We start from the raw sequence: 21,210 nt of genomic DNA, 5'->3' as shown, positions 1-21,210 counted from the left end.
TAATCCAGGTCCTCATTTTACCCACCTCGAAAGGATGGAAGCACCTTTACTTTTTCAAAATATAGTTTCCATGAAGATGCTTTCTAAATATGCAGATGACACAAAATTGTACAAATTTGCTAATATCATAGAGTAGACTTTTTCCCCTTTTGTAGAATTGCCGTCATGCAGGTTCAGAGGGAAGAAAGGTATAAGTGACACCACACATGATCTTACATATTTTACACAATATGTTGCCCAATTCTAATTATTTTCATCCCTGTTTAGAGTGCTTTTCAGAATTTATTTAGGATAAATCTTCTTTGGAAGGTTCATAAAAGTAACAGCATAAAACAAAGGCCATCCAGGTGCCGGCCTAGTGGAACTTGCTCTACTACTTTGGGTGTGTACAGTAATGGGCAGCCAAAAGTTTTACACTGTGGGTGTGGCTTGATGGTCATGTGATTGGGTAGGAGTGGCTTGCCGGCTATGTGACCAGGTGGGAGTGGTTTGAATGATCATCGTTCAAGTGAACTGTTTAGTCCTCGACTTACAACCTTACCGGTGTCGCTCTCTGGGGTGACAATTTGCTTCGCGTTTCCCGTGCTCTCCTTCCTGGATTGCCCCAGCCCCACTTCATGCTGGGTAGCTAGGCAAATGGGTGCAGATCAGCTGTTGAGAAAAGAGGGGGGAGGAAATGGGCCCCCTGCAACACCTGTTGGTGCTGGTCTCACTGCTGCTTTCCAAGGAGAAGGAGGAGGATGGAAGGGGGGAATGGTCAGTTAAAGCTGTATACACAGCTTCATTTCCGCCGATGGAACTGCGTTCCACCCCATCCTGCCTGCTGCCCACCCCTGGATGTGGGTTAATAAAACAGTGGTTCTGCAGAACATATAAGGATACAGGTAGAAATACTCTATATTGTTATACAGTATCCAATAATATGTTTGTTTGTTTGTTTATTTATTTTATTTATTTATTTTGTCCAATACACAATACATATTGAAGAGGATAGACATGAAGTATATATATAAAGAAAAGATATAAAAGTAGAGGAGAAGATATATGAAAGGAAGAAAAGATGTATGATATATGAGATAAGGAGAGACAATTGGACAGGGGACGAAAGGCAGGCTAGTGCACTTATGTACGCCCCTTAAAGATTTGATCTACTTTGAATGCATTAAAATACATGTCTCCATTATATGAGCTGCTCACACAGAAAATAAAATATTAATGCTAACTATAGCATGTTTTGTATTTATGTTACCAAATGAAAGAATTTACAATATGACAATGAGTCGATAATACTGAATATGCAGTCTTTTAATCATTATCATTGCAATGAAGTCTGTATTAAAACTAAACAATGTAGGAATGAGCAGATGAAATTTTACACCTGAAGAACTAGTCACACCACACTCAACAAGATACCAGATCGGTTGGGTTTACAGAAGAACCATCCCACAGCTGCCATTTTTCATTAATTACACATTACTCTTTCTAAATAAAAATACACAATCTTATATTTTAAATAGCCTAGATTTAAATGCAATTTAGGGTTTGCAAAAATTATCTGGACCGGGACTCACTGCTCACAGTCACTCATGCCCTCATCACCTCGAGGTTCGACTACTGTAATGCTCTCTACATGGGGCTACCTTTGAAAAGTGTTCGGAAACTCCAGATCGTGCAGAATGCAGCTGCGAGAGCAGTCATGGGCTTACCCAGGTATGCCCATGTTTCACCATCACTCCGCAGTCTGCACTGGCTGCCAATCAGTTTCCGGTCACAATTCAAAGTGTTGGTTATGACCTTTAAAGCCCTTCATGGCACTGGACCAGAATATCTCCGAGACCGCCTCCTGCTGCACGAATCCCAGCGACCAATTAGGTCCCACAGAGTGGGCCTTCTCTGGGTCCCGTCAACTAAGCAATGTCGGTTGGCGGGCCCCAGGGGAAGAGCCTTCTCTGTGGCGGCACCGGCCCTCTGGAACCAACTCCCCCCGGAGATTAGAACTGCCCCTACTCTTCCTGCCTTCCGCAAACTTCTTAAAACCCACCTTTGCCGTCAGGCATGGGGGAATTGAAACATCCCCCCCCCTGGGCACGTTGAATTTATATATGGTATGCTTGTGTGTGAGTCTGTTAGTTTGTGGGTTTTTTTTTAAATCTTTAAAATTTTAAATTGTTGATTACTTATGATTTGTCTTTTACATGTTGTGAGCCGCCCCGAGTCTTCGGAGAGGGGCGGCATACAAATCCAAGTAATAAATAAATAAATAAATAAATAAATTTATTTATTAAATATTTAGGCTGTCCATCTTGTGATTTCCAATATTGGTGGGTTCTAAGCCAAAATGATGTGGGAAGTTAAGGCTTTCTATTATAGTGGTTTATAGGTTAAAAGTCATTTTTATTTTGTTTAATGAATCCAACTGTGGTTAAGTAAGCCATGCAGTGTTTCCCAACCTTGGCCACTTGAAGATGTTTGGACTTCAACTCCCATAATTCCCCAGGTTGGGGAAACACTGGCTTAATATACTAAGATAGTATATTGCATAATTAAACATCTTGAAAAAGCAGAGCTACTGTAAATTATGAAAGAAAATTTCAGAAGTTTTCATGGAGCTTTCAGTCTACATTTATGAAGCCCTGAGCTAAAAGCACTGTGGAATGAATCATTTAATGTTTTAGATAAAATTGTCCCTCCCTTCCTTACAGCCTATTACTTGTTTTGAAACAAATAAACCATTAGCACAGTTAGTAAGATGAGATATTAATATAGGTAGAAAATGAAAATGCAATGGATTACTAAGGAAATAGGTAAAATTAAAACAATTAAAGCAACTGATTTTTAGTATCAGTGTTAAAATAAAGAGACTGATACTTTTTAATGCAAGTGATTAAAAATGAAATATAACCATAATTTTTCTAACTTGACTGAATACAATACTGCTTGAGGCCATTTCTCTCTCCACCTTTCTCTCCGTGTGTGTGTGTGTGTGTGTGTGTGTGTGTGTGTGGAGAGAGAGAGAGAGAGAGAGAGAGAGAGAGAGAGAGAGAGAGGATCACTTCAAGAATGGCTTTGAAGACACTAGCAAAACCAGTTTGAGTGCATTCCTAAATTTACATTTTATTTCACAACATACTCAGGTGTGATCATCAAAGGGTTGACAATGCATTGTATATTTTTGAGGCATTTTAACCATATGTGTAAGACAGAGAAATAATTGTTGGATTGCACATAAATGAATGGAACAGGTTTTCATTAGCATCATGCTACTTGTGTCAACCAGTTGCATTAAATTTGAATATAGGGATAAAATATACCTGTATATTGGGGGTATTATTCTTATACTTCACACATTCAGACAGAATGAATTTAAAAAATATTTTAATTGGTTGAAACAATATACACTGCTCAAGAAAATAAAGGGAACACTTAAACAACACAATATAACTCCACGTAAATCAAACTTCTGTGAAATCAAACTGTCCACTTAGGAAGCAACACTGATTGACAATCAATTTCACATGCTGTTGTGCACATTCAACTTTGTACAGAACAAAGTATTCAGTGAGAATATTTCATTCATTCAAATCTAGGATGTGTTATTTGAGTGTTCCCTTTATTTTTTTTTAGCAGTATATATGAATATATAAAGTACATCTAGTGCATACGGTATTATGCCTATATAGTAGAAGCTATAGTTCGGTAGCTGAATTTATCTGAATTCTCTTTCTCTTTCTTGCTATGGAATAATTTCTTAGAAAAATTGCTTCCATGACACTTTTTCCACCAGAAGATGGCAATCCTCCCTCAGAAATAAATGTTCAACTCTACTTATTTATAAAAAGAGGAAGACTATTTGGATTTTGATTAAAATTAAACTCTTACTTTAGATTATGGATTTTCTAGTCAAGTGGAACCAAATACTGGATAATTATTCCTTCACATATGTTAACTTTTATATAATTCAATCAGGAAAAGCAATTTCAGAGAATGAGTTTAGAGGTGCTTTCTGCTTGAGGAAGATTATTTTTTAATTAATTCCTCAATTACACTTTAGAATACTTTCTGGTATTTCAACCTCCAATCACAAAATGATCAAGCTGTTCTGATGCAACGATATAACAACAAGTAGTGGACACTTTATGAACAAAAAAGATGTTTGGGTCAATCTAATACAGAATTAATTGCCTTCTTTGATTTGAATTTGCTTTCAAAAATCTTAGCTATGAATCTCTCATGCCACTTTTTAAAAAAAATATATAATTGAGGGACATGAACAGTGAATTTTTCCCATTGGAAAAAACTACTTATAGAGTGGTACCTTGGAATTTGCTAATTGATTGCAGGAGGCACGACAAGTACCCAGAATGCTGAGCACCAAGAAAAATTTTCCTCTAAGGAATAATGTAAATAAATGTAATGTTATCCCAAACCAAAGACAATGCACATTTTAAGACAAAAAGATATCATTACATGAGAAATAAACCTAAAAATTAATAAATATTTAGATTAAATGAAACAAAAACTTTATTTTTTAAAAAGCGGAAAAATAAAAAGATCACAGAAGCCAAGGTAAGACCATAAAGTAGTGGTTCTCAATCTGGGGATTGCGGGGGGAGGGGTCGAACAACCGTTTCACAGGGGTCTCCTAAGATCATGGGAAAAGACAAATTTCCCATGGTGTTAGGAACTAAGCTGCTATTCTGGCACCTTAGAACATATTTTTATAATCCGACCAATCAGGCATTTACAGTGGGGGGGGGAGGGTTCCCTCTGACCTTCCTGCCAATCAGCTTAAAGCTCTGTTGGGAGAATTGGTGCTAGACTTATGATTGGGGGTCACCACAACATGAGGAACTGTATTAAGGGGTCGTGGCATTAGAAAGGGTGAGACTAGTGCCATAAGGGAATGTTTACAGAGCAAGAGCTACTGCATGACCCACCTTTGTTTCGGCTGGAAATGGTAGCAAATAATGAGGCAACTGACACTGATGAGTTCTAGTTTGAGTGTTGAGTATCAAACAAATGACAAGTATTGGGACAAAATTTTCTTGTCAAAATGAATTGAGTACCAAATTTGATGAGTTTCAAAGCAGTCAAGTAAGGTATGATCTACTTTAAGAAACACAGTAAAAGAAAGCAAGTTTTTAAAAAATCCTTGTTACTTTTTCGTTATTTATTTATTTATTATTTATTTATTAGATTTGTATGCCACCCCTCTCCGTAGACTCGGGGCGGCTCACAGCAGTGATAAAACAATATACCATAACAAATCTAATATTGAAGTCTAAAATAACAATGTACATTAAAAAGCTAAAAAACCCCACCATTATATAAAAAGCATACAGACAAACATACCATACATAAAACTACATAGGCAAGGGGAGATGTCTCAGCTCCCCCATGCCTGACGGCAGAGGTGGGTTTTAAAAAGTTTACGAAAGGCAAGGAAGGCGGTCCTAATCTCTGGGGGGAGCTGGTTCCAGAGGGTTGGGGCCGCCACAGAGAAGGCTCTTGCCCTGGGTCCCGCCAGCCGACATTGTTTAGTCGACGGGACCCAGAGAAGGCCAACTCTGTGGGACCTAACTGGCCACTGGGATTCATGCAGCAGAAGGCGGTCTCACAGATATTCTGGTCCGGTGCCATGAAGGGCTTTATAAGTCATAACCAACACTTTAAGTTGTGACTGGAAATTGATCCACAACCAATGCAGACTGCGGAGTGTTGGTGTAACATGGGCATAACTGTGAAAGCCCATGATTGCTCTCGCAGCTGCATTCTGCACCATTACCTTCGCTCAGGACTATTATAGCTGTGTCATTTAGTACAAGAGAGTAACTATGAAATTAGGAAATTCATACATTAGTTTGAAATTAAATAATTGAACCTTGCTTTTGTTTCACATCCATTGCTATGGCCCAAGAGCTCCTTTTTTAGGGAAAGAGACTGAACTGGAGGAAGGCTTTGGAAATAAAAGCCCGACAAGAGAGAAGGGGAAAAACACGCTCTGGGTTCTGGACTCCAACCCTTTCCTGAGCTGGTAAGCCCCCCTCATTTCATTCTTCCCAATCCCTTCTCATTCCTAGATCCTTCTTCCCCCTCCCCACCACCCTGCTTCCTTTTGCTTTCAGGGTTGTTCTGCCGGGCCCTTCGACACAAGCCCTCAAGTAAGTTCAAAAGTAGGAATTCAGACACACACAGTTGTAGAGTCAATAACACTGTTTTATCGAAAGGAAAATATGAGCCAAACACACTTTTAGTCAGTCAAAGTGCTCACCTTCAAAGCAACAGGCTTGAATGCTGTGAAGAACAATAAACAAACAAACACAAACCATATAAAAGGCAGCTGTAAAGACGTCACAGCCATCCTCCTTCAAGAGTTCTCAAGTCACAAACTTAACTATGAAGTAGTCCAAACATCCTGGAAACAGTTCCTTGTAGAATCCTGATGCAAAGTACACGTCTCTCCTTCACCGAACAGATAAACTTCCACGCCCAGATGCAAGAACGCTGGCAAATTAACAGCAGCCCCATTAGCCTAATTATCCCCAGCCACAGGTGCTCTCCCTTATTTCCTGTAGTATTTACGCAGTTGATCTTTCCTTGACGTTGCCCTGCGTCTGGGCACATCAATGAATGTCTCCCCTTCCGAATCCAGTGATGATAATGATGATGAACCACTCACGGGGCGACTATCTAATGGGCTGCCTGTAATCCCACTTCACTTTCACTATCTGCTACAGACGCTTCGCTGTCGGAAGTAGTCGGCAGTAAAACTGGCCTCTGACAATGGGAGGATTCTCCCACATCAACCCCCACAGTCCTTGGAGCAGGAGCTGGCCCAGAGCCAACCACAACAAGGGTAGGAAGAAAAACCAAATAAAAATGGGAAGGAGACAAGGACAAAAAATGGTGCATGACTGCAAAAGAGGAGAAGGGCATTTTTCAGCCGCTTTCTGGGACTGAACAGTTGAGGGGACCCAAGCAGGGGTGGGTTCTAACCTACCTCACTGTGGTTCACTTCCTCAAGATGGTGACTGCATGCACTGTGCTGGAAACTTGGTTTCTGCACATGCTCAGAAGAAAATAAATTTAATTTTTTTAAAAAAAATATGGTAGAGCCCATGTACTGGCACCAACAAGTCACCAGCGGGTTGTTACTGGTTTGGGCAAACTGCCCTGAACCGGGAGGAACCCGCCCCCCACCTCTCGCCCCCCCCCCCCCCACATGCTAGATTTCCATTCAGAGAGAACACTTATATCTTCAAAGGGAAAAAGCAAATGCCAGTTCTTATTTGTTTCAGTAAAACAATTTAAGAAAGTCTCCCCTAAGACATCATTTCAAAATAATTGACTTTCTCCTCTTAGGATGTCCTTGGGTTTATAAAACCATTCCTTATTTACTTTTTATGAGCAAATGTTTGCAGGTTCTGCAAAAAAGACAAATGCATAGAAGTTCTGCAAAAGCCAAAGAGATGTATTATTAATAATATCAAACCATACAAAATTGAATTAATAGAGCAAAAGTGTTTATTGCACCTTAATATACTACATTATTATGCTTGTCACAGAATCAGTCAGCTGTTTAGACTGGATTTGACATTTTTATATGCTTATTAAGTCCTTCCCAAGGACCTGGAACAGGCAGATGTTGTTTGATGGTGTTAAAGGTATTATTGCAGAACGTAAAACTGTTCAAAGTAAAACTGCCTTTTGTTATTGACTAATGATGATTTTGTCAATAGCGATGGTGTTTTAGTGGTTGCACAGATGGATATTAATATGGTTCTGCACTATATCCTACAACATTTTGAATCTCGAAAGACTTACGCTAGGGTCCTCTTTGTAGACTTTAGTTCATCCTTTAACACCATCATAGTGGACATTCTTATAACTGTTCTGTCTGGGTCACTCCGGAAGCTATGACCAACCCAAAAAGATAAGCCAGACACACCGGTTGAATCCAAACACAGTTTTATAATGGTAAAGAGAAAAGAAGCCAACAGAAAATGTCCTTACAAGTCAGGAAAGTACTGGAACTCCAAAGGCAACACGAAAGCAATTGTTCATACAGAAAAACAGGATCCTTAATGCCAAACGAGGCTGTTGAGCTAACAGACCCAAACCTCCCACGGTTCTTCAAGACTGCTGGGCCACGAGCCAGGAACCAAAACGCTGAGAGAAAATGCAGATAACACCAACTTCTCTTTGATAACACTCCATGCTGCCGAAACGGTTCGCATGCCTTATAAACCCTTCCCTGCTAATGAGGACCACACCCAACCCCCAGGTGTTCCTCATTCAGCGCTGATAATATCTGCGCAGTTGGGTTCTCCTTTGATCTATGCGTCTCTGTTGCATACTAATGATAGCTTGTGCTTCATCATCCAGGGACTCCAGGGAATCCAGAGACTCCAAGCTACTTGCTTGAGATAGCCCTTCCCCAGGGCTCCCAGGCCTTGCTTCATCTTCACTTTCTTGACTGCTGTCTCCCCTGTCTGGCTGCAAAGAACTCTCCCCTCTGCTCTCAGACTCCCCCGGGCATGGAGCCAGCAGAGACGCAGCTGGTCTTTGATCTGGCTCAGGCTGAACCACAACAATAACTAAACTAAATAAGACAGTGGTACCTGAACACACTTGTAAGTGGATCACAAGCTTCCTAACAGACAGGAAGCAGCAGGTGAAGCTAAGCAAAAAAAAACCAGATTCTGTACAATTAGCACAAGGGGCCCCAAGGCTGTTTACTCTCACCACTTCTTTCTATACACCAATGACTGCATCTCAAAAAATCCATCTGTTAAACTACTGAAGTTTGCAGATGATACAACAGTGATGGATCTCATTCGAGACAACAATGAAACCGCATACAGCAGGAGGTTGAACAACTAGTCTCATGGTGCAACCGGAACAATCTGGTCATACTCAAAACTGTAGAAATGGTGGTAGACTTTAGGAGAAACCCTTCCACCCTTCCACCTCTCACAATACTAGACAACACAGTGTGAACAGTAGAGACCTTCAAATTCTAGATTCCATCATACCTCAAGACCTAAAATGATCACCTAACATCAAAAACGTCATCAAAAAAGCACAACAAAGAATGTTCTTTCTGCGCCAACTCAGGAAGCTCAAACTGCCCAAGGAGCTGCTCTTACAGTTCTACAGAGGAATCATTGAGTCTGTCATCTGCACCTCTATAACTGTCTGGTTTGGTTCTGCAACCCAAGAAGACCGACACAGACTTCAGAAGACAATCAGAACTGCAGAAAAAAACAATTGGTGCCAACCTGCCTTCCACTGAGGACCTGTATACTGTACGAGTCAAAAAGAGGGTCGTGAAAATATTTTCTGACCCCTTGCAACCGGGACATAAACTGTTTCAACTCCTACCCTCAAAATGTTTCTATAGAGCACTGCACACCAAGACAATTAGACACAAGAACAGTTTTTTCCCAAACGCCATCACTCTGCTAAACAAATAATTCCGTCAACACAAATTATTTACTAAGTTTGCATTACTATTACCACTAGTTTTTTCTCATCATACCTATCACCCATCTCCTCCCACTTATAAATGTATGCAGTGAAGGGCTACCAAAGTTTTTACTACCACACTTTGGGCATGGCTTATGCAGGACGCCTTGCATTTTCTTTCCACATCTTTCAGTGCAAATTGGGTGCTCTGGGGTGGGGCTCTATTTATGCTACCCCACTGTGTCATCCCCCCCACCCTGTCCAGGCAGTAGCTCACCCGACTGTATGACTGTAACTTGTTGCTTGTATCCTTAAGATTGTTGTTAATATTGTTTCCTGATTGCTTATTTGACTCCTGTGGCAATCATTAAGTGTTGTACCTCATGATTCCTGACAAATAAAAGTCCATAAAAGTAAAATAGATGGATAGATAGATGTATATTTTATTTCATGTACACTGAGAGCATATGCATCAAAGACGAAGTCCTTGTGTGTCCAATCACACTTGGCCAATAAAGAATTATATTTAATTCTATTCTATATTTTGGGATTGCACACAGATAGATAGATAGATAGATAGATAGATAGATAGATAGATAGATAGATAGATAGATAGATAGATAGATGTATATTTTATTTCATGTACACTGAGAGCATATGCATCAAAGACAAAGTTCTTGTGTGTCCAATCACACTTGGCCAATAAAGAATTATATTTAATTCTATTCTATATTTTGGGATTGTACACAAAACACTTATTACTGTTGGTATTATCTTTGCTTTCTTTTGCTACAGTTGTTCTATTTCTTTTTGCATGTCTTCGTATTTTGTGATTTTCTCCAGTTTTCTTTTCGCTTCTGCTATCTCCCGGTACTGCCACGTCCACTATCCAGACTTCTTTGTCTTTCTTAGCAACAGTTATTTCATCTGGAGTGTTTTATGGCAAGCGCTTATCTGTCTGAATACTAAAATTACAGAGCACTTTAGCTTCTTCCTTTTTTATTGCTATTTCTTTACTATTTCTATTTTGTGATTCCACCAGTTCTTGCTTGCAGGCATTTTTCAACTTATATAGTCATCTATATTTTTTGAATTACTCAGTAATGCACAGCAGATTAAAACAATTAAACACAAACCAATAAAACCAGTAAAAACCCCAATCATTGTAATCATTGATAAGATGTGATGCCTGGGCCCAAAATATTTCATACAGATCAAAACAAACTAATTCACAAATAGAGTTGGGTCTTGGCTCAAGTGCCTGAAGGTACATTAAGATCTTCAATGCTTTACAAAAGGTTAGAAGATTACATCAGTCCTGATTTCTAGGAGGATGCTGTTTCATGGGGCAGGTAATGTGACAGAAGACACAACTCCTAGGTTCCATTAAATTATTTTTTTTCTAATGAGAACATGTCAAGATTTCTATATCAGGGTCACTATATGTGACTGAAGACAGAAGTTCTTGTAAATATTCTGGTCTATTGGGGTCTTCTGGCCCAGGAATCTGCACAATGGCATTCAAGATGAACCAAGTATTAAGGCACTCATAGCCATAATTGCCATTGCTCTTTTAGGAAATGCTGTGAGTTCAGACTCTCGAGTTGTGTATTGACTGGCTTGAGCAGTACTACCTCATTCAGAGACAAAATGGGAAATCACTGGACCTTGGTGGCTTTAACACCCACAGCTATTCCATCTTATAAGGGTGGAGCTGAGACCTGTTCCTCCCCATCCAGATTTTCTAAGCCTCTAGATACCAAATCTTTGATAGCATCATTAGATTGGCTGCGAGCATTGGTTTATAATTGTATATTATTAGTATATTGTTCTTGTCCCATGTTGATAAGTTACCTTGCTCAGTGGCGTTATATAGATGTTTTTAAAGAAATGAGAGTAGAGCCCCAATGAACCTTGCAACAGAAGTCTCTAGCTCACCAACCAAGTATAATTGGGTCTGGGTGGAAGAGATTACCATGAATTCTACTCCCAACCTCTGAAGATGATGTAATAATTGATGGCACTGAAGATCACTGACAAATCAAGTAGACCCAATTCCCTTACCCCCATCTATTGCCTGTCAAAGGTCATCTATAAGTGCAACAAATGCTGATTCAACACTGAGACCCAGTCTGAAAACCAAATGAAAACGGGCCAAATTTTATTTATTTGTTTAATTTCACCCTTCTTAACCAGCCATCTCCGTTAAATAATCTGCTTCCTCCAGAATTTTTTGGTGCTGAAAACCACCATTTTTTTCAAAAAGGAAAGATGAAAACTGGACAAAAACCTTCCAGGTCTATTGGATCCAGTTGTGGTTTCTTAATGAATGGAGCAAAAAGTACCTATTTCAAAATTCAAGGGTTAAAGATGCTACTGGAAATAGATGTATTTTTAATGCCCTCTTAAGGAGCATTTCTAAGTTGTTATTTCTACTTCTACAATTATATATTAGTATATTTGTTGTGGTTAGCTCTGGCCCAGCTCCTGCCCCAAGGACTGTGGATGTGGGGAGACATCCACATGCTGCAGACCTGTTTTGCCCCCAGTGGAATCTGATGATGAAGGCTCCTCTGACCAAGAAGACATGAGTGACAGGGAGGAGGAGAGTGTGGCAGACAGCTCAGAAGGAGATCAATTATCTAGCTCCTCCTTGGATTCAGAACAAGAGTTAATGATACAGCCACGTATGCGGAGAGCGATGCATAGGCAACAACAACTGAGAGATTATTATCAAAGAAAATGAGGCCACCTGTGGTTGGGTGGGGCTGTGGTAATTAGTGAGGCTGCTATAAATAGCAGCCTGTGGGTTTGGCCATTGTGGAGGATTATCTGATCGTTGTGTTTCGTGACTGCATTACTGACTTTGACCTTTTGTGTCCTGCTTTTTCCCTGCTTTGAAACTAAACCAGAGCAAAGTGTGTTTCACTTTGTGAAAGAAGAAGGACTGTGAATTGCCTCACAGCTGCAAGCTAAGTATCACAGAACTGATAAGGGACTTGTACAAATTACCAGTTTGTTTGGAGACAAGTGCTCTTTGCTATACCAAAAGAGGGCTTGGTTTAAGTGAATTTTCATTATAAAGAACATTGTTTTGAATTTGCAAACGTGTGTGTGTCTGAAATTTGTACCTGTGAATTTTTGGGAGGATTCTACCAGAGAGCCCGACAGAACAATACTGTATTGTTCACACGGGGGTTAATTTTTTATTTTCTAGTTATGTAAAATGATAACCATTCATCTTGCTTTTTATTGAAATAATTAAGTAGACTATTCTAAACAATCTCAGAAATAAACAAACTAAGAAGGTGGCTAAATATAACAGAAAGCTTTGCATTAATTGTGGCTATCAGCTCTGTAAAGTGCTGGTATTTCTAAGACATTAGAGCCAAGGTTAAATGCACTTTCAACTTTTAGGGTGACTGTACATTTTATCTGTCTCATTTCAACAAGATTATCCATGTGATTTAATAAAAAAGATTGCTGCATCAGCTTTTATAAGGAGAATAGCTGTCATTTCATGGTTAGCTTCAGAAGGAGTAAAAGTAAATTAACGGTAAGAGATGGGTTTTATTTATTCTAGAGAAAGCAGAATGAAAGAACAATTTTGAAATATGAAAGGACAGGTGGCTAATACATAATCCATAGGGAGAACATCAGCATTGGTAAGCAAAGGACAAGTTACATGTTTATTTCTTAAACTAAGTGGATTATAAAATGTTGCCTTTTAGAGAGCAGTACCCCAATGACAGAAAATCGATGCATTTGTGCCATCTGGGCTTTTTTTCAAAAACATAGTTACTGCAAATAATGCTTGACGTAGACATTTGATTTCCTCCTCCCCATCCCACAGAATGGCTTTTGTATTTGGATATGTTGTCTCATATTTTACAAAAATGGCATGTCACTGCAGCCTTGCTGCCTATGATTATTTTTCTAGATTCACATTTCACAGCAATATAAGCACATAAATTCTCTGGATTTCCAACCTCCTCCACCTTTGCACCCTTTCTCCTCTTTCTGCAAGCAATATATATTTGTACATTTAAAAATCCATTAATAAAGAAAGGACTACTGTTCACTGTTAAAATGGCAGTTTTACCTTGTATTTTTATTTAAAAGATACCAATTAAAGCTGCCACATAAGATCTGCTATGAAGTCACCAAAATTTGCTGCCAGTTAGAGTTCATTTACTGTACTAGGCTAAATTGTCAGTCAAAGCTCTGGATTTTGGACTGCAGTGCTGAGATTTTTCTCGCAATGGATCAAATTCTATTGTGATTTACATTGCACCGCATAATGATATCAACATGCAAATGATATAAGCAATACATTTGTGTTATTCATAATGCTGCCCTGGCATATGTAGATTTACTAGCTTTTGGAGAATATGATATCTCTTTCTATGTTTGTTAACAGATAGCAAAGTGTACTTTATAGATTTGGCATTATCTCCAGTACCGCCTTCTGCCGCACGAATCCCAGCGACCGGTTAGGTCCCACAGAGTTGGCCTTCTCCGGGTCCCGTCGACTAAGCAATGTCGTTTGACAGGACCAAGGAGAAGAGCCTTCTCTGTGGTGGCCCCGGCCCTCTGGAACCAGCTTCCCCCAGATATCAGAGTTGCCCTCACCCTCCTTGCCTTTTGCAAGCTCCTTAAAACCCACCTCTGTCGTCAGGATGGGGGAATTGAAATTTCCCTTCCCCCTAGGCTTATAGAATTTATACATGGTATGCTTGTATGTATGAGTGGTTCTTTAAATTGGGGTTATTTATTTATTTATTTATTTATTATTTATTTATTATTTAGATTTATATGCCGCCCCTCTCCGCAGACTCGGAGATTATTTTTAATATTAGTTTTGTTTACATTGTCTTTTTATACTGTTGTTAGCCGCCCCGAGTCTTCGGAGAGGGGCGGCATACAAATCTAATAAATAAACAAACAAACAAACAAACAAACAAATAAATAAATAAATAACCAGATTCATAACCAGTGATGGCAAACCTTTTTTTTGGGTCAGGTGCCAAAACATCATGCCTGTGCGCTATCGTGAATGGGTGAGTGCCCGCACCCATAATTCAATGCCTGGGGAGGGCGAAAACAGCTTCTCCCACACCCCAGAGACCCTGTGGAGGCTGGAAATAGTTTGTTTCCAAACTTCTGGTGGGCCCAGTAGGCTCGTGTTTCACCCTCCCCAGGCTCCAAAGGCTTCCCTGTTGCCGTGGGAGGGTAAAACACCCTCCCCCATCCCACTGGAGGCTCTTTGGAAGCCAAAAACGCCCTCCCAGAGCTTCTGTATGAGCCAAAAATCAGTTGTCCAGCACACATATGCATGCTGGAGCTGAGCTAGGGCAACAGCTCGTGTGCCACCAGATATGGGTCCGCCTGCCGCCTGTGGCACCCGTGCCATAGGTTCACCATCAGTGTCATAGACAATTTTTTTGTGACATTAAGCCTTTCCACTGACAAAGCTCTTCCATAAATCTGCACTTTTCAGAAGCTAAGAAAGTAGGTCTATTTCCAAAATTAGAAAATCTCCAACTTTAACAGCAATCTCACAGGTTCTGCCTATTTGTATTGTTAGATCTTTCTCTTTGCATGGACGTATCAGATTAAAACCCAAATGTGAGACACAAGCCCAAAGAATGGATTTAATTTAGGCACCTATGGAATGCAAATATCTGGTTGCAGATACCAGCAAATTAATCTACTGTATCTCTTTGCTGTTATCCTGTGGCGATCCAGATACTTGGAATCTAAATACAGTAGGCTAGTGCTATCTATTTGCATGTTTCCCAAAGAAAATAACATTGGGCACAACAGAATTAAAGACATATTTTTTTCTGGTTCGACATAAAATTAGGTCATCCAATCAAGGTATGTGGGCATCCTCTTTTCTTTTTTTTAAAAAAAAATTCTATAACTGTCTGACTATGAACAATGTGAAAAAAGTACATTTCTTAGGTCCCACAGAGTGGGCCTTCTCCGGGTCAACTAAACAATGTCGTTTGGTGGGACCCAGGGGAAGAGCCTTCTCTGTGGCGGCCACAGCCCTCTGGAACCAACTCCCCTCAGAAATTTGAATTGCCCCCACCCTCCTCGCCTTTCGTAAGCCTCTTAAAACCCACCTTTGCCGTCAGGCATGGGGGAACTGAGATACTCTTTCCCCCTAGGCCTTTACAATTTATGCATGGTATGTTTGTATGTATGTTTGGTTTTATAATAAGGTTTTTTTTAGTTGTTTTAATATTGGATTGTTACATGCTGTTTTTTATCACTGTTGTTAGCCGCCCCGAGTCTACGGAGAGGGGCGGCATACAAATCCAATTAATAATAATAATAATAATAATAATAATAATAATAATAATAATAATAATGATATTGTCTTATATTTCTGAAGTAGTCACAATTTATACTTGAAATGAGAGCTTAATTAAGTATTGGTTGATGCATTGATGGTAGACAAATCAAATCAAGTACTATAAGTAAATGAAGTAAAGATTTCTCCTGTCTAGTCATGTCTGACTCTAGGGGCAGTGCTCATCGCCGTTTCTTAGCTGAGGGAGCCAGGGTTCTCTGAAGACATTTCTGTAGTCATGTGGCCAACACAACTATATATCAAGGTGCACAGAACGCTGCTATTTTCCCACAAAGTGGTACCAATTTATCTACTCACATTTGCATGAACTGCTAAGTGAGCTGGAGCTGGGGTGAGTAATGGTAGCTCACTCCATCACGCGACAATTGGGTCTCAAGCCTGGGCAATTAGCTTTCCAGCTGATAAGCTCTGTGGCTTAAACCGCTGAGTCACCATGCTCCCTACTATAATGCTTTCTTTCTGAATTCTGTCAAGGGTTTACCAGCAGTATTTCAGTAATGAAGATAAATGAAAATGCTGGAGCAAGTGCTCTCTGTGTTATTCTACAAGAGATTTATCACAATATATACTCTCTTTGTGTGTGTGCGTTGAAGTATTTTTAGTTTGGGTCTTATGCTAATGTACATTACACCGAAACTTCAAAATAGTACACAGAAGTCTCACAGAAATTTAGCACTTTTGCTTCTTTTCAGAGGTAGAAACAATTTTGAAAAATAAAAGTTATACATCTTTCTATTTCCCTAGGTAGATCTTTTAAGAGTTGTTGCCCCCAGAGAATAAATAGATAAAGACATCATTTTTCTTCCTATTAAAATAAAATTTCTTTCTCCTACAGAGTTGCTCCTCTTGACAGTCATCACTACCTCTTGACTCAATCAGTTTTTGATTGTGTAAGGCTTAGATTGGATAAAAGAGAAAGTGAGGTGTATTTGAACCAGGAGAAACAAAAGAGGCACATCTTGATACAGAGGTGTTCTGTCGAGCTTTCTGGTAGAATCCTCCCAAAAATTCACAGGTACAAATTTTAGACACACACATGTTTGAAAATTCAAAACAATGTTCTTTATAATGAAAATTCACTTTAAACTAAGCCCTCTTTTGGTATAGCAAACAGCACTAGTCTCCAAACAAACTGGTAATTTGTACAAGTCCCTTATCAGTCCTGTGATACTTAGCTTGCAGCTATGAGGCAATTCACAGTCCTTCTTTCACAAAATGAAACACACTTTGCTCTGGTTTAGTTTCAAAGCAGGGAAAAATCAGCACACAACAAGTCAGTCAGTAAAGCAGTCATGAAACACAACAATCAGATAATCCGCCACAATGGCCAAACCCACAGGCTGCTATTTATAGCAGCCTCACTAATTACCACAGTCCCACCCAACCACAGGTGGCCTCATTTTCTTTGATAATCTCTCAGTTGTTGTTGCCTATGCATCGCTCTCCGCATGTGTGGCTGTATCATTAACTCTTGTTCTGAATACAATTGATCTCCTTCTGAGCTGTCTGCCACACTTTCCTCCTCCCTATCACTCATGTCTTCTTGGTCAGAGGAGCCTTCATCTTCAGATTCCACCGGAGGCAAACCAGGCCTGGAGGATGTGGATGTCTCCCCCACATCCACAGTCCTTGGGGCAGGAGCTGGGCCAGAGCTAACCACAACACAGAGGTATCTTCAGGGTGGCTCAAAAAAGTCAAGATGGTGGCCACAGTCAGACAATCAAAGCTGTTGCCTGTCTCCATTATTTAAAAAAGGGCAGAGCTTTGATCTTAGGGTTATATCTGCAAACACACTTTGGCTTATTTGCCCACTGGAGACGTCCTGGCCTTTAATAAATGAAATTAACTAGAATTTCTTAAACATAGAAGGGAAACATCTAACAGTGAAAGAATATAGTAAAGACTCATAATTAAGTGAACAAAAACTGAAAATGACAAATATAACCCAAGATACTGATGTCAAATACTTACTGATTTCCTTTTTACTGTCTTACTGGAACTGTTTATATACATTATTTTATTTTAACCACTTTTATTTGTTATTTATCACATTTGTCCCTTCTTTTAATAGATCTTATTGGCCCTTGAAACCTGTACTTTAATATGACCTCTGAATATTGATTTAGTAATAAATCTTTTTTGAGGTGTCCTTTGCATATATAAAATATATTGAACATCTGAATATAAAGTTCGTCTTATGCTTCTTGACATCAGTTCTCTAGAAGGAGGAGTTTTTCAAAATGTTTCAAGCTGTGGAACCCATTAAAAACAAAATTCATAGAGCCCTTTCTCTACAGAATGACAGCTGTGTGTCTCTGCAGGAAAACTCAAATCCTTCCTTTTCTGCCCCACCTTGTAAAATGGGCTATTTATGCTCCTGGCTACATTTGAATAACAATTCCCTCCTTAGTCTTTCATATAAGTTCTTGAAGAACCTTACTTTAAAACAAAACAAAACAAATACCAAACTATTCATCTGACCAATAACATAAACATTGTCTGTTTATTTGTTTGTTTGTTTATTCATTCATTCATTGTATATGGTCATCAATCTCAGTCTCAGACACTTCAGAGTCTGAATGGCTAGCAACAGTTCAAAATACATATAACCAGGGGTGGGCAGCAAGCAGGACAGGGTCGAACACAGTTCCACCAGCGGAAATGAAGATGCGTGCGCAGCTCCAGCTGATCGGCGGCTGTCACTTCCTGGATTACTGGTCTCGGCTCGGCTCTCCTTTTTTTCACTGTTGCTGTTGCTGCGTCTGTGCTCCTTGCTTTTTCCCCCTCTTTCCTCCTTCCTGGCCTTGGACGAGCTTCCCTCTCTCCTGCCTGGCTCCCCTCCAGCCTCACGTGGCCATCTCCTGCCTGAGGTGCAAGCAGAAGGAGAGGGTAGAAGCGATGCTGACTCTCCGAGTTTTCGGAGAGGGGCGGCATACAATGAGCGACACTAATAAGGTTGTAAGTTGAGGACTTAACAGTTCACTTGAACGATGATGATCGTTCAAGCCACTCCCACCTGATCACATGGCCAGCAAGCCACTCCCACCTAGTAACATGACCATTAAGCCACACCCACAAAATAAGCCACACCCACAGTGTGGCAATTTAAAATTTGGCTGCCCATTACTGCATATAACCATTAATAGACACACAACCAGCTCTTGAGTAAAAACATTAACCACCAACACCAAACTAACATAATCATTGCAAGGGCTCTGCCATACATCTGGGTCATCAGGCTTGGTGACCAAACCATGTCTTTATGGCTTTATAGAAGGCTAACAGGAATGGGAATCCACCTAATTTCTGAAAGGATGATATTTCAAAGGGCAGCCTCCGTGATGCACATTTATTTACTCATTGAAAGATTTAAACTCAGGTCAATCATGCAGAATTTAAAAAACAAGGTTTAGCTCAAGACTGGATGATTAGCCTTGAGCACACATTCAGAATGGTAAGAGCCGCTTGTCTACTTGTCTAGGCAGGATCAGCACAGAAGTGAAACATTTCATTAACACAAGAGCAAAGTTGAAGCTTGTGGCTGGCTGACGAAGTGGATGAAATCTAAAGCAACACTAGCTTTGTCACTGGTGATGGGCGAACCGAACCCGCACAATTCGGGTCCATACCGAAATTTGCGGTGTTCGGTATGCCGAGCACGAACCCGAAATTTTTTGAAACTTCGGGCAAAGTTCGGGGTCACATTCGGCGTTCGGAACTTTGACGTCACTGGCAGGTTGCTAAGGATGCCAAGGTGATCACTTCCTGGATTCCATGGAATCCAGGAAGTGATCACCTTGGCATCCTTAGCAACCTGCCAGTGATGTCAAGGCTCCGCCCCCCGAATCTTTTGGTGGGATTCCCCATTCGGATTCGGGTTCGGGTTCGACCGAATTTTGCGTAAAGTTCGTCCGAACTTGCCAAACCTGAACACCGTTGGGTTTGCCCATCACTATTTGTCACCCCTCCCCCAAAACTCGGATAGGCAGAGTTTAAAGAGGAAAGCCGCCCCTAGTCTACAGAGAGGGGCAGCATACAAATCTAAGAAAGAAAGAAAGAAAGAAAGAAAGAAAGAAAGAAAGAATGAAAGAAAGAAAACACATCCCCTGGATACTAAGATTACTAAGCCCAACTCAACCATCACTCCACTTCACTCCTTCAGGTTCTCCATATACAGAAATGCAGCTGTAACAATATAGTTTGTCTGCAACCAGAAGTAGCAGAAAAGATTTTGTGGTGCTTTGAAAAACTATGAACCCTGTTAAAGTGCCTCCCTTGATTTGTTGTTTTAATTCAACTGAAGCTCGATTAAATCAAATCCTTTTATATTTTATACAATTAAGTCAATATGCATAAAAAACCCAGCTTCATCTAAGAAAATTCTAAGAGATTTGAAGAAATTAAGTCATATGGAATGTAACATTAAATTATTTGAATAATAATTGATTATGATTTGGAACAAAATATGATTATAATATTATGATTATTAATTGAAGATTTAAAATACTGTAATGGTTTGGTTAATTTTATATTGTTATAATATTGTTATAATAATAGAGTTTGGGTTTTTTCTTGGATTATTCTGCTTTTCTTTCTCTTTTTTACCTTTTCTTTTTTCTTTCCCTTCCTTTTCTGAATTACAATTTTGGTTTTTTTTATTGTTTGTAGATAAAGTCTTCTTTTTTTTAGTAAGGGTTTTGGAGAATACATAAGAAGTAGGAGTAGGCACTATGGCATACCTGAATTACTAAAGGATAAGGATATTAATTCAATAAGGTTTAAAGGAAATTAAGCTGGAATTCAATTAGAAGAAAATTAGATGACAAAATTAGAGGTCAAGGTTGGGGGGGGAGGTTAGATTGACACCGGAAGTAATTAATTGGGAACTAATGGGGATTAACTATAATTAATTTACTAACTCGATACTGTTTTTATTATAATATGAAAATATTTTAAAATGTATTGCAAAAGTTTGTATGGAGAAAATTTTAAAAAATTTACCGCAACCGCCCCCCAAAATAAAAAATTCAGCTCACAATATTACTAACTCATCACATCTCTATAAAACAGGTTTTTCTTTAAGGTAGTATCTGATGCTGATAGTCCTTATCTCTCTCTTCCCCTTCCCTCCTACCAAGCCAGGTCAGATGCTCCTGCTGCTTTGTTCACCTCAATTTCAGAAACTGTCTTGCAGCAAGTTGTCACAAGTGAAGGAGATTTTGAATGCTCCTTCTGTCTTGGGCATCTGCCTATGGAAGTCTTTGTTTCCTAGCAGCAAGAATAGGACGTGGTAGCCATAGCAACATGAAAATGACTGGTTTACAAATAATCAGATTACCAAATGAAGAGCAGAAGAGGGG

The sequence above is a fragment of the Erythrolamprus reginae genome, chromosome 4 (genome assembly GCF_031021105.1).
Source record: "Erythrolamprus reginae isolate rEryReg1 chromosome 4, rEryReg1.hap1, whole genome shotgun sequence".
Taxonomy (NCBI): Eukaryota; Metazoa; Chordata; class Lepidosauria; order Squamata; family Dipsadidae; genus Erythrolamprus; species Erythrolamprus reginae.
This window is presented reverse-complemented; position numbering follows the sequence as displayed.